The sequence below is a fragment of the Pan paniscus genome, chromosome 23 (assembly GCF_029289425.2).
Source record: "Pan paniscus chromosome 23, NHGRI_mPanPan1-v2.0_pri, whole genome shotgun sequence".
NCBI lineage: Eukaryota > Metazoa > Chordata > Mammalia > Primates > Hominidae > Pan > Pan paniscus.
In genome coordinates, this window is record NC_085927.1 from 35219372 (window position 1) to 35236821 (window position 17450).

Sequence of the window (17450 nt, forward strand, 5' to 3'; positions counted from 1 at the left end):
GAGCATGAGCAGCCACTGACTCAATGGACGCACACAGTGTAAAGAAAGGGAAGACATGGGCTGGGCGCGGTGGCTCAAGCCTTTAATCCCAGCACTTTGGGAGGCCAAGGTGGGTGGATTGCCTGAGGTTAGGAGTTCAAGACCAGCCTGGCCGAGCTGGTGAAACCCCGTCTCAACTGCAAATACAAAAATTAGCTGGGCGTGGTGGCGGGCGCCTGTAATGCCGGGTACTCAGGAGGCTGAGGCAGGAGAATCACTTGAACCCAGGAGGCAGAGGTTACAGTGAGCCGAGATTGAGCCATTGCACTCCAGCCTGGGTGACTGGACGAGACTCCATCTTAAAAAAAAAAAAAAGAAAAAAGGAAGGGAAGAGCAGAGGAGAAATATCACAGGGTTAGTACTCATATCTCTTAGACCCCTACTGAGTGGGAGTGAACAGGACCTGGCCTTCCTGTCTGCCGAGAGCATGGCGTGGACATCATCCTAAATGCCTCAAGAATGGAGTTTCATTGCTTTCTCTTGTCTTCTCCATCTCTAGGTGATGATGGCAGTGACACCAGCAGAAATTGGTTGGGGGGAAGAACAGGAATCAGGTCCCCACTTCTCTGACACGGAGCAGACAGGACACAAGTCAGCAGGGATGGACTTCAGGGTCAGAACAGACACAGACAGGTCCCAGGCCTGATCTTCCTGGGGCTGGGACAGATGAGTTTTTCTTTTTCACCTCTTCTGGAAGTCACTTGAGGAATGGTCCTTGAGGAGACACTGTTGGCCAAGGATTGTCTGGCCCAGAAATGTGTTTTTTTGTTGTTGTTTTGTTTGTTTTGAGACAGAGTCTCACTCTGTTGCCCAGGCTGGAGTGCAGTGGCGGGATCTCAACTCTCTGCAACCTCCACCTCCCAGGTTCAAGTGATTCTCCTGCCTCAGCCTGCTGAGTAGCTGGAATTACAGACATGCACCACCATGCCCAGCTAATTTTTGTATTTATAGTAGAGATGGGGTTTCTCCGTGTTGGCCAGGCTGGTCTTGAACTCCTTCAGACGATCCACCTGCCTCAGCCTCCCGAAGTGCTGGGATTACAGGCGTGAGCCACTGTGCCTGGCAGACATGTGTTTCAACTGGACAGAGCCCCCTAGCACTGGGCCTGTAGCTGCAGCACTCCTGAGTAGCAGGGGAGGTGGGGAGGGACACGAGTTCCAGTGCACCAGGAGCTCGGCAAAGGGATGGGGACTGATTCCAGAGTCCAGCTCATCCTTGCAACTCTTCTTAGAATCCAGAGTACATCAGTTTCCACTTATTTTATAGGTTTGGAATCTTCAGTGTCAAACTCTGTGTTGTGTCTTCCCACAGGGTGGACAGAGGAGCCCTGGCTATGGGTGTTTCCTGCCAGGGCAGTGACTGTGTCTTCCTCATTAGTCCTTATCCCAGAGCTCTGTCCTGGGGAGAACATGTTAGGCCCCATGGGCATTGTAACGAACACATCCCTGGGATGAGTTCTAGGTCACCCCTGGGCTGGGATCTAGCTTAGTTGTGGAAATGTTCCCTTCTCAGCCTGTCCAGCCTGTTGAGCCCTACACCAATCCTGGAGGCTGCCCCAGCTTCTGAGTCAGGGTCCCTGGAGATGAAGTTGAGCTCCTGAGGACAGTGAGGTGCCCCTGCCCCTCGGCTCCTGCTGCTCTGATCCTGTCTAGACAGGCTGTGCAGGGCCACGATCTTCCCCTGTGTGCACGTGCGCCCCCTGCTGGAATCCCTCTAGACCTGGATGTTGTCCTCATTGTTGTCATATCCCCAGCCCCACACAGTGACTCGTCCTTGTGTAGATGCCCAGGAAGTAACCATAAACGTATGGTAGGAGCAGAGCTGCAAACTATTTCACAAGAAAACACCAGGGGAGGGGAGTCATGTCTTCCTCATGTCTGGATCTCCTGTGCCGTCTAGTGTGGTTCTCAGTCATATATGTGCCGCCTCATGTATTTTTTTTGAGGTGGAATCTCGCTCTGTCACCCAGACTGGAGTGCAGTGGCGTGATCTCGGCTCACTGCAAGCTCCACCTCCCGGGTTCATGCCATTCTCCAGCCTCAGCCTCCCGAGTAGCTGGAACTACAGGCGCCTGCCACCACACCCGGCTAATTTTTTTTTTATTTTTAGTAGAGACGGGGTTTCATGGTGTTAGCCAGGATGGTCTCGATCTCCTGACCTCGTGATCTGCCCGCCTCGACCTCCCAAAGTGCTGGGATTACAGGCATGAGCCAACGTGCCTGGCCCTCATATTTAAATACATTGAAATATTTACAATTAAAAGTTCAGGGCCGGGCATGGTGGCTCACGCCTATAATTCCAGCACTTTGGGAGGCCGGGGTGGGTGGATCATCTGAGGTCAGGAGATCGAGACCAGTCTGGCCAACATGGTGAAACCCCGTCTCTACAAAAATTAGCCGGGTGTGGTGGCGCACACCTGTAATCCCAGATACTCGGGAGACTGAGGCAGGAGAATCACCTGAACTCGGGAGGCGGAGGTTGCAGTGAGCCGAGATCATGTCATTGTACTCCAGCCTGGGCAGCAAGAATGAAACTCTGTCTCAAAAAAAAAAAAAAAAAAATTCAGAACCTCATCACAGCAGCCACCGTGCAGTGGCCCAGCAGCCTTATGTTAATGAAGCGGAGAGATTTCCATCCCCGCAGAATGCTCTTTCACATCTGCTGTGAGCCTGGCTGAGGGACCGATTGTTGAACTCCTCTAACTCAAAGCGTGCACATCAAAGTGGGAATCTCAGGGCTGTGAGATTGGAGGTGAGACCTGTAATGGGCCAGTGGAAGGAAAAAGTTGAAAGGTGGTTCCTTCAGTTTCTCTTTCTCACTCAAAGGCTGGCAAGTGTGAGCAATGCCTTTTTAGAGACCTCTGACTCCACAGAGACCAGGGAGAGTCTGACAACACCGAGGAAAGGGCAGAGTGATGTGTAATCCAGTGTGGCCTCACCTGCAGTAGGAGGCTGGGCGAGTTGCTCTCTGGAATAACTTCTTGCAGAGTTTTTGTCTCTTAATGATTGGCCAATGGACACCATCCATGAGGGCAGCTGCAATGAGGCAGATCTGCAGGTAGAGAATGATACTCTAGGAGGATCTCTGGGAGCAGTTGGGTGACACCTGTTGGTTTGGAACCTAGGAAAAGGGCAATGAAGTCAGAACCAAAGGAAATATGTGTAGAAGTCTGACTTGTTCCTTTTGTATTTTAATAAGATAGAGATGAGACAATACATGTCCATGGGCTTTATGTGCTGTATTTGTAACCATTTTTTTTTTTCTTGTTCTGGTGTTTAATGATTACCTTTCCACAAGACCAGTTTTTCCTATGTCACAGCAAACATCAAAGCCCTGATTTTTTATTGGTTAGTATCTTCTGGGACTTGGGAATGCAAGAGTCTTATTAGGTCTGGGCACTGGCTAAGATGCAAGGTATCTGGTGAGACTCCCTCATGCTCACTACTTGAACACAGTTGTTTCTCTGAGATGGTCTCCGAACCTTCAGTCCCACGCTCCATGTGCCGCATCCAGCAAAGCTCCCTGAGGGACTCCCAGTCTCCAACCACCAGGGCACTGACATTAATTCTGTGTCCTTTTAGGTCCCCCTGAGGACCGCCTGAGTTTAAAATTTCTGCCACCAAGTGAGGAAGACAATGATGACGCCAAGGTAAGACCCCCTTTCTTTGCCTTCTAAGGAAATGTTGCTTTCCTGATGTCAGAAGCAAACTCACCCATCCACACCCAAAGAATGGACTCAGAGGCCTGCAGAACAGCAAAAGTGAGACTTTTCATGATGGTCTTGCAAGGTTGAGTGTCTGATGGGCAGACACACCCAGAACAATTTCAACAAGCAGTTTATCCCCTAGTGTGCAAGTCCCTCCCCCGGTTCCTCATAGGCTGAGTACTATGGGGTCACAATCTTCCCAGGTTGTCGCATATTGATTGTTGGGTAGGAGCTTTAGGTTTTTTTTATTTTTATGGTTGTCTTATTGCATTTTGTTGCAGCCCACAATGCATTGCAATCCTAGTCAGCTCAGGGGCTGTTCAAGTATTTGACTTATGATCTTAGTAGCTGGGCAGGCTGGTAAGAACAGACAAAGTGAGGTATTTTGCAGGCTAGTAAACTTTCAACTTAGACTAAACTTCTTTGTTCAAGTGATGGGAACTAAGTAGTGTGGAAGGGGGCCCAACAAGCAGACATTGCCTGTCCAACCAGGAGCCTAGTATTTCTTCTGTACTTTTTTGACCTGAACCAGTTCAAGGCACTTTGTTTTAAAAATGGATCACTGTATACATTATTTCCTTAACCTGATTTCTTTCCTTTTCAATTAATTTTCACTTAAGAATACGATGAGGCATATAAAGTACAACATACACAATTCTCTTTGTGCGGATGGAGTTCAGTGGGAATGTCTTCCCATCTAATACATGACACACTAGGATGTTTTTAAATGACAGCATCCATCATCAACTGTAATGCAGAGGCATTTTCCTCCACACCAGTTTTCCTCTTTGAATTAGGCATTGTGCGTTTACCAATCTAAATCAACTTCAAAGAAATTCTGTGGGAAAAGCTCTTGTCTTTTCCACAGGTGTCCTCTATGCTAGAATGTTTGGTCTTTGAACCTTGACTCAACCACTGTTTCACAACTAGTTTTCTGAAGTCATCAAGAGACTAACTGATCTGTGTAAGGGGTGCAGCAGAATTGATCTGATCCTCATAGAATCTTCTTTTGTCTCATTGCAGATTTTACCATCACCTATCCAGGGTACATACTTTGAACTAACTTTCTGAGAAACAAACTTGCTGGCTTTAATATATAGAAACCTCAATCTGGGTTCTTATTAAAAATATTGGGGGTGTGGTGAGAGCAAATGATTTTGCAAGTGTATAGCTATGAGCAGAGGGGCTGTAGAAATGTGTGTGAACCAGAGGACCAACCAGGAGATTTTGTGTGAGCCAGTGTGTCTTCACCTGGAGTAGAAGTGAGTGCACCTTTCACGGACTTATCCTCATGTTGTTGGTTCTGAAGAGTGGATTCTGGAGAATCTCAGCAGGGAAGAGGATACCTTTCCAGGTAGGCAACAAGACTTCAGGTGGGATCTAATAAAACAGCATTTCCAGCAACTTTCAGGTTATACCTGCTGCTTGGGAGGCTGAGGAGGGTGCAGAAAGAGAAAAAGTAAAAGCCGTTTGTTCTTTTCAGAGTTTAATGTCATTGTGGTGAGAAGTACTATGTTTATGGGCTTTTGAGTATCCTGAGTTTTCGATCTCCTCTTCTTCATTGTTTAAAGATGTTTCTGAGAACACCTGCTCTTTTCTGCCTCTGCCACTGCAAAATGTCTTTGGTGTGGGACACAGTTCTGTCACAGGGAGTCACTTAATCCTGGAGACAGAATTCTTCTGTGGTGTGCCCAGATGCACAGGAGAAATGGATCTTCACCTTATGAACTGTTACGTTTCATGGCAGCACATTCATTTGTCGGTGCTTGCTGTTTACCTCTGGTATCAAGACGTCTCTCTGGGCATGGAGGACGGAATGAAAATCCACTCTGGGCTCACTGCAGAAGCTCCAGTGTCTTGGAAATGGAGGGAGAAGCAACCTTGAGCATATTGTCAGCATTCCATTTCTTCATGTGAATGAGAATATGCAGTTTTAGCATCATTTGCGGAAGAGGCTTTCCTTTCCCCATTGTGTATTCTTGGCACCTTTGTTGAAGATCAGCTGACTCTGTATGTGTGCGTTTAATTCTGGGCTCTCAATTCTATACTTATGGGTGCCCCCATGCTAGAAGCATGCTCTCTGAATTTGTTTTTTTTTTTTTTTTGGTAAGTTTCCATCTCATGAATGTGTGTCCTCCAACAGTATTCTTTTTCAATGTTACCATGGTTATTTGAGCCACATAAAAATTCATTGAAGTCTTAGGATTGTTTTCCATTTCTGCACAGATGGCTGTTGCCAGTTTGATAGCAGTTGTTGTGAGTCTGTAGATCATTTGTGTAGTATTGTGTGTTAGTCATGTTTAGTCTTCCTATCCATGAATACGGGATGCCGTTCAACTTATTTGTACCTTCTTTACTTTCTAGAATCTAGGTTGACAGCTAATAAGTTACATTTATCATGACTGATAAAAATCTGTGATTTTTTTTTTTTTTTTTTTTTTTTGCGATGGAGTCTTACTCTGTCACCATACTGGGGTGCAGTGATGTGCTCTCCACTCACTGCAACCTCAGCCTCCTGGTTTCAAGTGATTCTCCTGCCTTAGCCTTCTGAATAGCTGAGACTACAGGTGTATATCACCACACCCAGCTAATTTTTATTTTTAGTAGACACGTGGTTTTACCATGTTGGCCAGGATGGCCTCAATGTCTTGAGCTCGTGATCTGCTTGCCTCAGCCTCCCAAGGTGCTGGAATAACAGGCATGAGCCACTGCGCCTGGCCGAATTTGTGATTTCTCATACCAATATTTTGTATTTCTGAATGAACAGGCATCAAATACAAAATTTTTTATGTAAGCTAGTTAACCAAAAAATCACCCCTATAGTCATGGATATTTTTTCCTGAATTTGTTCATTTCTTTTGGTATACATTTCCTCATTTCAGTAGATCATGTGTATTTGAACCTGGAAACTTATCCTCTTGGCAGGAAGTATTCAAAGTCACGTCTCTCAGCTTCACTGGTGTAGGTAGAGAAGGCTCTGTGAACTTGGCCTGTTTGAATGAAGCCTGATCTTTAGGGAATCTCCTCAGGGAGAGTGACACAGAGTAGGTTTTGTGCACACACCCTGGTTCCAGAAGAAGACTTACAAAGAGGAACTCATGACTATTTTTAATTGTAGCATTTTAATATTTAATTTTTAAAATGATCTTTATGGAAAAGAATGTGTGATTAATAGAATAGAGTAAATTGGGTAAAATTGATCCATTTTACCAATAAAATAGGCTTTTAATTAAGTAATCCTTTAAAAGAGATGGTGCATGTAGTACCAGCATAATTGGATTCTAGTGTACTGACATGATCTTGAATATGTTAAGAAAATGCTGTTTGTTTAGAAGAGTTTCAAAACATTTGAGAGGGAGGAAGGCACTCTTCCATTGACCCTTAGTGTGTGCTTTAGTTCCATTTGGGGTTGACTGTTTTGTGTTGCTGCATGATGCCTCTAGTACAAGGCCAAGGCCCCCATGTCTCATGTCTTTCCTGCTCCCCTCCTCTGCCATCCCTCTTCCACCCAGGGGAATAGCCCAGCATCAACTCAGTCCATGCTATTTAATCAACCACCTCCTTACACCACATCCAGGAAACCTCCCCGAGTGACTCACAGTTACAAACAACCAGGGCACTGATCTTTCCTCTGTGTCCTCCCAGCTTCTCTTGAGGACAACCTGAGTTTAGTAGGCCTACCACCAAGTGAAGATGATGATTGTGATCATGACGATGATGATGATGATGCCCAGGTAAGACCACCTTTCTTTGTCTTCTAAGGAAATGTTGGTTTTCTGATGTGAGAAACAAACTCACCAGTCCAAACCTAAAGAATGGACTCAGGGAGCTGAAAAACAGTAACAGTGAGATTTTCTTTCCTTTTCTTTTTAATTATACTTTAAGTTGTAGGGTACATGTGCACAACGTGCAGATTAGTTACATATGTATACATGTGCCATGTTGGTGTGCTGCACCCATTAACTCATCATTTAACATTAGGTATATCTCCTAATGCTATCCCTCCCCCCTCCCCCCACCCCACAACAGGCCCTGGTGTGTGATGTTCCCCTTCCTGTGTCCATGTGTTCTCACTGTTCAATTCCCACCTATGAGTCAGAACATGCAGTGTTTGGTTTTTTGTCCTTGCAATAGTTTGCTTGCTTTCCAGCTTCATCCATGTCCCTACAAAGGACATGAACTCATCATTTTTTATGGCTGCATAGTATTCCATGGTGTATATGTGCCACATTTTCTTAATCCAGTCTATCATTGTTGGACATTTGGGTTGGTTCCAAGTTTTGCTATTGTGCCGCAATAAACATACGTGTGCATGTGTCTTTATAGCAGCATGATTTAGAATCCTTTGGGTATATACCCAGTAATGGGATGGCTGGGTCAAATGGTATTTCTAGTTCTAGATCCCTGAGGAATCGCCACACTGACTTCCACAATGGTTGAACTAGTTTACAGTCCACCAACATTGTAAAAGTGTTCCTATTTCTCCACATCCTCTCCAGCACCTGTTGTTTCCTGACTTTTTAATGATTGCCATTCTAACTGGTGTGAGATGGTATCTCACTGTGGTTTTGATTTGCATTTCTCTGATGGCCAGTGATGATGAGCATTTTTTCATGTCTTTTGGCTGCATAAATGTCTTCTTTTGAGAAGTGTCTGTTCATATCCTTTGCCCACTTTTTGATGGGGTTGTTTGTTTTTTTCTTGTAAATTTGTTTGAGTTCACTGTAGATTCTGGATATTAGCCCTTTGTCAGATGAGTAGATTGCAAAAATTTTCTCCCATTCTGTAGGTTGCCTGTTCACTCTGATGGTAGTTTCTTTTGCTGTGCAGAAGCTCTTCAGTTTAATTAGATCCCATTTGTCAATTCTGGCTTTTGTTGCCATTGCTTTTGGTGTTTTAGACATGAAGTCCTTGCCCATGCCTATGTCCTGAATGGTATTGCCTTGGTTTTCTTCTAGGGTTTTTATGGTTTCAGGTCTAACATGTAAGTCTTTAATCCATCTTGAATTAATATTTGTATAAGGTATAAGGAAGGGATCCAGTTTCAGCTTTCTACATATGGCTAGCCAGTTTTCCCAGCCCCATTTGTTAAATAGGGAATCGTTTCCCCATTTCTTGTTTTTGTCAGGTTTGTCAAAGAACAGATGGTTGTAGATATGCGGCATTATTTCTGAGGGCTCTGTTCTGTTCCATTGGTCTATATCTCTGTTTTGGTACCAGTACCATGCTGTTTTGGTTACTGTGGCCTTGTAGTATAGTTTGAAGTCGGGTAGCGTGATGCCTCCAGCTTTGTTCTTTTGGCTTAGGATTCACTTGGCAATGCAGGCTTTTTGGTTCCATATGAACTTTAAAGTAGTTTTTTCCAATTCTGTGAAGAAAGTCATTGGTAGCTTGATGGGGATGGCATTGAATCTATAAATTACCTTGGGCAGTATGGCCATTTTCATGATATTGATTCTTCCTACCCATGAGCATGTAATGTTTGTATCCTCTTTTATTTCATTGAGCAGTGGTTTGTAGGTCTATCAATTGTGTTGATCTTTTCAAAAAACCAGCTCCTGGATTCATTGATTTTTTGAAGGGTTTTTTGTGTCTCTATTTCCTTCAGTTCTGCTCTTAGTTACTTCTTGCCTTCTGCTAGCTTTTGAATGTGTTTGCTCTTGCTTCTCTAGTTCTTTTAATTGTGATGTTAGGGTGTCAATTTTAGATCTTTCCTGCTTTCTCTTGTGGGCATTTAGTGCTATAAATTTCCCTCTACACACTGCTTTGAATGTGTCCCAGAGATTCTGGTATGTTGTGTCTTTGTTCTCGTTGGTTTCAAAGAACATCTTTATTTCTGCCTTCATTTTGTTATGTACCCAGTAGTCATTCAGGAGCAGGTTGTTCAGTTTCCATGTAGTTGAGTGGTTTTGAGTGAGTTTCTTAATCCTGAGTTCTGGTTTGATTGCACTGTGGTCTGAGAGACAGTTTGTTATAATTTCTGTTCTTTTATATTTGCTGAGGAGTGCTTTACTTCCAACTATGCGGTCAATTTTGGAATAGGTGTGGTGTGGTCCTGCAAAGAATGTATATTCTGTTGATTTGGGGTGGAGAGTTCTGTAGATGTCTATTAGGTCCGCTTGGTGCAGAGCTGAGTTCAATTCCTGCATATCCTTGTTAACTTTCTATCTCGTTGATCTGTCTAATGTTGACAGTGGGGTGTTAAAGTCTCCCATTATTATCGTGTGGGAGTCTAAGTCTCTTTGTAGGTCTCTAAGGACTTGCTTTATGAATCTGGGTGCTCCTGTATTGGGTGCATATATATTTAGGATAGTTAGCTCTTCTTGTTGAATTGATCCCTTTACCATTATGTAATGGCCTTCTTTGTCTCTTCTTATCTTTGTTGGTTTAAAGTCTGTTTTATCAGAGACTAGGATTGCAACCCCTGCCTTTTTTTGTTTTCCATTTGCTTGGTAGATCTTCCTCCATCCCTTTATTTTAAGCCTATGTGTGTGTCTGCACGTGAGATGGGTTTCCTGAATACAGCACACTGATGGGTCTTGACTCTTTATCCAATTTGCCAGTCTGTGTCTTTTAATTGGAGCATTTAGCCCATTTACATTTAAGGTTAATATTGTTATGTGTGAATTTGATCCTGTCATTATGATGTTAGGTGGTTATTTTGCTCGTTAGTTGATGCAGTTTCTTCCTAGCCTCGATGGTCTTTACAATTTGGCATGTTTTTGCAGTGGCTGGTACCAGTTGTTCATTTCCATTTTTAGTGCTTCCTTCAGGAGCTCTTTTAGGGCAGGCCTAGTGGTGACAAAATCTCTCAGCATTTGCTTGTCTGTAAAGGATTTTATTTCTCCTTCACTTATGAAGCTTAGTTTGGCTGGATATGAAATTCTGGATTGAAAATTCTTTTCTTTAACAATGTTGAATATTGGCCCCCACTCTCTTCTGGCTTGTAGAATTTCTGCTGAGAGATCAGCTGTTAGTCTGATGGGCTTCCCTTTGCAGGTAACCCGACCTTTCTCTCTGGCTGCCCTTAACATTTTTTCCTTCATTTCAACTTTGGTGAATCTGACAATTATGTGTCTTGGAGTTGCTCTTCTCGAGGAGTATCTTTGTGGTGTTTTCTGTATTTCCTGAATCTGAATGTTGGCTTGCCTTGCTAGACTGGGGAAGTTCTCCTGGATGATATCCTGCAGAGTGTTTTCCCACTTGGTTCCATTCTCCCCGTCACTTTCAGGTACACCAATCAGACGTAGATTTGGTCTTTTCACATAGTCCCAAATTTCTTGGAGGCTTTGTTCATTTCTTTTTATTCTTTTTTCTCTAAACTTCTCTTCTCGCTTCATTTCATTCATTTGATCTTCCATCACTGATACCCTTTGTTCCAGTTGATCGAATTGGTTACTGAGGCTTGTGCATTCATCACGTAGTTCTCGTGCTGTGGTTTTCAGCTCCATCAGGTCCTTTAAGGACTTCTCTGCATTGGTTATTCTAGTTAGCCATTCGTCTAATCTTTTTTCAAGGTTTTTAACTTCTATGCCATGGGTTCGAACTTCCTCCTTTAGCTCCGAGTAGTTTGATCATCTGAAGCCTTCTTCTCTCAACTTGTCATTCTCCATCCAGCTTTGTTCCATTGCTGGTGAGGAGCTGCATTCCTTTGGAGGAGGAGAGGCACTCTGATTTTTAGACTTTTCAGTTTTTCTGCTCTGTTTTTTCCCCATCTTTGTGGTTTTATCTATCTTTGGTCTTTGATGATGGTGACGTACAGATGGGGTTTTGCTGTGGATGTCCTTTCTGTTTTGTTAGCTTTCCTTCTAACAGTCAGGACCCTCAACTGCAGGTCTGTTGGAGTTTGCTGGAGGTCCACTCCAGAACCTGTTTGCCTGGGTATCAGCAGTGGGGGCTGCAGAAAGCGGATATTGGTGAACAGCAAATGTTGCTGCCTGATCGTTCCTCTGGAAGTTTTGTCTCAGAGTACCCGGCCGTTTGAGGTGTCAGTCTGCCCCTACTAGGGGGTGCCTCCCAGTTGGGCTACTCGGGGGTCAGGGACCCACTTGAGGAGGCAGTCTGTCCATTCTCAGATCTCCAGCTGCGTGCTGGGAGAACCACTACTCTCTTCAAAGCTGTCAGACAGGGACATTTAAGTCTGCAGAGGTTTCTGCTGCCTTTTGTTTGGCTATGCCTTGCCCCCAGAGGTGGAGTCCACAGAGGCAGGTGGGCCTCCTTGAGCTGTGGTGGACTCCACCCAGTTTGAGCTTCCTGGCTTCTTTGTTTACCTACTGAAGACTCGGCAATGGCGGGCGCCCCTACCCTAGCCTCGCTGCCACCTTGCAGTTTGATCTCAGACTGCTGTGCTAGCAATGAGCGAGGCTCCGTGGGCGTAGGACCCTCCAAGCAAGGTGCGGGATACAGTCTCCTGGTGTGCCATTTGCTAAGACCTTTGGAAAAGTGCAGTATTAGGGTGGGAGTCACCCGATTTTCCAGGTGCCATCTGTCATCCCTTTCCTAGGCTAGGAAAGGGAATTCCCTGACCCCATGCACTTCCCGGGTGAGGCGATGCCTCGCCCTGCTTCGGCTCACGCTCGGTGCGCTGCACCTGCTCTCCGACAATCCCCAGTGAGATGAACCCGGTACCTCAGTTGGAAATGCAGAAATCATTTGTCTTCTGCGTCGCTCACACTGGGAGCTGTAGACTGGAGCTGTTCCTATTCAGCCATCTTGGCTCCACCTCCCATAATAAACATTTTAAAACATTTAAACATTTCAAACATTTCTATTTTTATTTACAGTAAAGTTTACTCTTTTTGGTGAAGCTAATAAAACCTAGCATAATTTTCTAAAAATTATTGACTCATGTTAACTATCACAATTGAAATACAGAATATTTCCACCACCACCCCCAAATTTCTCTAAGCACCCCTTTTTTAGAAACACAGTCTCACTCTGTCACCCAGGCTGGTGTGCAGAGGTGCAATCTCGGCTCACTGCAAACTCCGCCTCCTGGGTTCAAGCAATTCTCTTGTCTCAGCCTCTAGATTAGCTGGAATTACAGGTGTGTGTCACCACACCTGGGTAATTTTTATATTTTTAGTAGAGACAGGGTTTTGCCATGTTGGCCAGGCTGGTCTCAAATTCCTAGCCCCAAGTGACCCACCTGCCTCAGCCTCCCAAAGTGCTTGGGATTACAGGGGTGAGCCACTGCTCTCAGCGCTTATATTCCTTTTAGAGTCAAACCCTTTCTGTACCCCAACCATGACAACCACTGATCTCTTTCTGACCCTATACTTCTGCTTTTTACATAGTATCATAGAAATGCAAACGTAAAGGATGTTGTGTCTGAAATTGGTGGGTTCTTGGTCTCACTGACTTCAAGAATGAAGCCGCGGACCTCTGTGGTGAGTGTTCTTAAAGATGGTGTGTCCAGAGTTTGTTCCTTCTGATGTTTGGACGTGTTCGGAGTTTCTTCCTTCTGGTGGGTTTGTGGTCTCGCTGGCTTCAGGAGTGAAGCTGCAGACCTTTGCGGTGAGTGTTATAGCTCATAAAGGCAGTGCGGAGCCAAAGAGTGAGCAGATTGGTCCATTTTGACAGGGTGCTGATTGGTGCATTTATAAACCTTTAGCTAGACACAAAAGTTCTCCAAGTCTCCACTAGATGAGCTAGACACAGCACGGATTAGTGCTTTTACAAACCTTGAGCTAGACAGACGGTGCTGATTGGTGCGTTTACAAACTTGAGCTAGACATAGAGCACTGATTCCTGCATTTACAATCCTTTAGCTAGACACAAAAGTTCTCCAAGTCCCCACCAGATTAGCTAGATACAGTGTGCTGATTGGTGCATCCACGAACCCCGAGCTAGACACAGAATGCTGATTGGTGCATATACCATCCTCTGGCTAGACATAAAAGTTCTCCAAGCCCCCACCAGATTCAGGAGTCCAGCTGGCTTCACCTCGTGGATCCCACACCAGGGCCACACGGGTGGAGCTGCCTGCCAGTCCTGTGCGTGTGCATGCACCCCTCAGCCCTTGGGCAGTCAATGGGACTGGGCACTGCAGAGCAGGGGGCGTCGCCTGTCGGGGAAGCTTGGGCCGTGAGGGAGCCCACAGTGGTGGGGAGCATGCCTTGGGCATGGTGGGCTGCAGGTCCCGAGCCCTGCCCTGCGGGGAGGCGGCTGAGGCCTGGCAAGAATTTGAGCGCGGCGTGGGTGGGCCGGCAGTGCTGCGGGACCTGGTGCACCCTCCACAGCTGCTGGCCTGGGTGCTAAGCCCCTCACTGCCACTCTGAGTGTCGGACCCACTGAGCCCAAGCCCACCCAGAACGCATGCTGGCCTGTGAGCACCGCAAGCAGCCCTGGTTCCCGCCCGCGCCTCTCCCTCCACACCTCCTGGCAAGCAGAGGGAGTCAGTTCCAGCCTTGGCCAGCCCAGAGAGGGGCTCACACAGTGCAGCAGCGGGCTGAAGGGTTCCTCAAGCGCGGTCAGAGTGGGCGCCAAGGCCAGGGAGGCGCCGAGAGTGAGCAAGGGCTGCCAGCATGCTGTCATCTCTCAATGTGACCGTTTTTTAAATTAAACTTTTTATTTTGAGATTATTGTAGCTTCTCATGCAGCTGTGAGGAATAATACAGAAGGATCCTAGGTACTCTGGCCAGTTCCCTCAAGGGTAGCACCTTGCAGCTACAGTAACGGATCAGAGCCAGGATATTGACATTGATACAGCAAGAAGGGAATGCTTCCCTCCCCAACATCCCTCATGTTGCCCTTTCACAGGAACACTCACTTCCACTGTCCCAAACCCCTCCTTAGCCCCTGGCAACTACTAATTTGGTCTCCACTTGTATAATTTTGTTATTTCAAGAATGTTCTGCACATGGAATCACACAGTATGTGACTTCTGGGGACTGGCTTTCTCCCACTCAGCACAGTTTTCTGGGTGTTCCTCCAGGTGCCTCAATTGCAACGTAGTTTGTTCCTTTTTAATGCTGAGTAGAAGTCTAAATATGTAACCTTCTGAGCCTGGCTTCCTGAGTTCAGTGTAACAGTGTTGCAATTCATCCCAGTTGCCTTATGGATCAATAGTTTGTTCCCCTATTATTGCTGAGCTTGATTCCATTTATGAAGGTATCACAATTTGTTTAGCCATTCACCAGTTGAATGACAATGGGGTTGTTTCCACGTGTGTGTGTATGTGTGTGTGGTGGGTCAAACCAGATGTTTCTGCTTCTTGCCAGTGGCGAATAAAACCAGTATAAATATTTGCATTCAAATTTTTGTTTGAACATAAGTTTTCATTCCATTTGGATAAAAACCTAGGAGTAGGGTTTGCTTGATATGCATAAGCGTATGTTTATTAGAAAGTGCCAAATGGTTTTCAGAGGGGAAGCCTCCTATGGGGGTGGGGACATAGGGGTAGGGGAGGGTTCAGTTAATGCAGCCTCTGCCAGCCCAGCTGGGAAATGGGCCTGTGTCCCAGCACCGAGGTGCCCAAGCCCCATGCCCAGACCTGAGCTAGATAGGGTCTCAAGATCACAGTCAGTCAAGGGACAGAAGCAGCATCTTCTGCTCCAGAAGCTTCTGTTCATGCAGGCCCTGCCTCCGCCTCAGGGCTCTGCAGGAACTGTTCAAAATGCTGGGTGCAGAGCTGTGGCCAACTGTGGGGCACAGCCAGACACTCACAGCTCAGAGGGACCCAGGGTGGGCAGGATTGGCCAAAGCTGGAAGTGGGTCCCTGCAGGTCATACCACCCCCTCACCCCGCCCGCTGCCTCCAGACCCTGGACATTTCAGTGGGGCTGGGCCAGTTACAGGGAGGGAAAGGGAAATGGGGACCCTTCCAATTGCTGCCCTGGTACCCTAAGGTCTTGAGTAGTGACAAGGAACTTGGAAGCACACCTGCCCCCAAGAGGCCTTCCAAGGTCTCTCCTTCATGGGCAGGACTTCAGACTGGACAGTTACTTATCTGTTTTTCCATCAGTCTGTCCATCCATATATCTGTCCATGCACACACACCCCCGTCCTTCCACAAGCCCCCTGAGGTCTCCTGGGGCCTGACCTATATAGACCCTCAGCTCCTGATGTCCCAGGCAAGGCAGGATTGGTCTAGCCCAGCCCCAGGTGAGACCTGAAGTGTGCCTGCTCATGCACCGTGGGAGAAGGGGGCTGTGGCACTGGGGTCCCCTGGGAGTACTTGTCCCTGCTCTGACCCCATTTCAGGGATGCAGAAAAGAGGCCTCAGAGCAGAGTAAGGCCGAGTCAGGGCTACAGAGCCCGATGGTCACCCCTCCCCTGAAGGGCTAGGAGGATGCAGGGCAGCTGGCAAAGGCCTGCAGGAGCCCAGAGCGTGTTCTTCCAAGTGGAGCCTCTGCTGTGGGAGCCCCAACCACAAGGTCAGACAGAAAAAGTGTCCTGCCCAAGCTCAGCCCTCGTCAGCCCTTGAACTTGGGAAATTTGATTCCCTTCAGTGGGCCTCAGTTTCCTCATCTGTACAGGGGGGTGATAACAGTCTCTCTTCTTGTCTTTTGATTTGTCTTCCCTGGAAAGAGTCCTCCTGGCTGTCAGGAGGGCTTTCCCCTTCAGATACATTCATTGCCAGAGGAGCTGTCCAAAGTGCCTTTATTTTTCTGTTTTTCGTCACCTCGACCATCTTCGCCATCATCTGAATCACTGTCACTGTCTGCAGCAGGGAGCTCAGGATCCAGAAGGGGGCTCGTACAGGGCTGTGTTTAATGGCAGGTACCACAGCTCATCTGGTGAGTACCTTTTATAATATTCCTCAAACTGTCGAACTGTCGGGGAATGAGACCCACTGGGTAAGAACTAACCTTTGTTTGCTCTGTTGGCAAAACTTTGTAATTCCCTTGAGGCACCTGGATAACATGTGTCTGCAAGTCAAAATAAGCTCTTCTTTCTTCCATGCGTTCCCAGTTTACGTTGCTGTTAAATTCAGCTGCTTTTTTGGCAGCTTTCTTAATATCCTCAGGCACTTTACTGGCTTCAACTTTCTGAGTATTCTGTTGTTGCATTTGGGAATACTCTTTATAATGGTCTGTAATTCGCTGACATTCATTTTCTTGTAGAATAACAGAATACTCAGCATGTTTGGCTGGATATTCTTTTATCATTAAATCACTTCATCACTGTGCAATGCTGTTATACCTAGCGTGCACTGAGTTTCAGTAATGACTTTAGCTCTCTCAGGTAGAGTTTCTCCTTGTGAGACAAATCTTGCTCTAAATCTGGATATTTCCTTTTAAAGGAGGTCACACCCAAATATTCACTGACTTGTTATTGAAGCATATAGTATTCTCCTATTTCATCAGGTGGCCATTTGTACTCCATCAAATTTTCTGCTGGATAGTAACTAAAGCCAAGATCTTGACTTGAAGTTTCACAACTATTAGAACTACCTCCTGAGCCCATTCACCTTCTTTTGGATGGCTGGGTCCCATCATTTGAATTATCTTCATTATCATCCTTCCGGGACTGTGCTCCGGGGCTGGCTGGGTCACTGTCGCAGGCACGCAGCGGGGACAGCTCAGCCCCAATTCCTGCCGCCATTGCCTCCGCCTTCTCCTGGTGGCCGCTGGGACCCCCCCACACCGCCCCCTCCTCCCAGGGGCGGGACCTGCCCGCCTGCCATGGCTGCAGCCTGCACACCAGGTCGCCCAAGACTGGGAGGGTGCCTGGTGCAGGCCGGAGGCTGCCGAGCTCCACTT

The 17450-nt window shown here is 46.4% G+C and overlaps 1 pseudogene; it reads right to left on the reverse strand.

Moving 5' to 3' along the window:
• Positions 1-8434: 8434 nt before the first annotated feature.
• LOC129395004 (PHD finger protein 10-like) lies at positions 8435-17154 on the reverse strand (annotated as a pseudogene).
• Between the last annotated feature and the right edge of the window lie 296 nt (positions 17155-17450).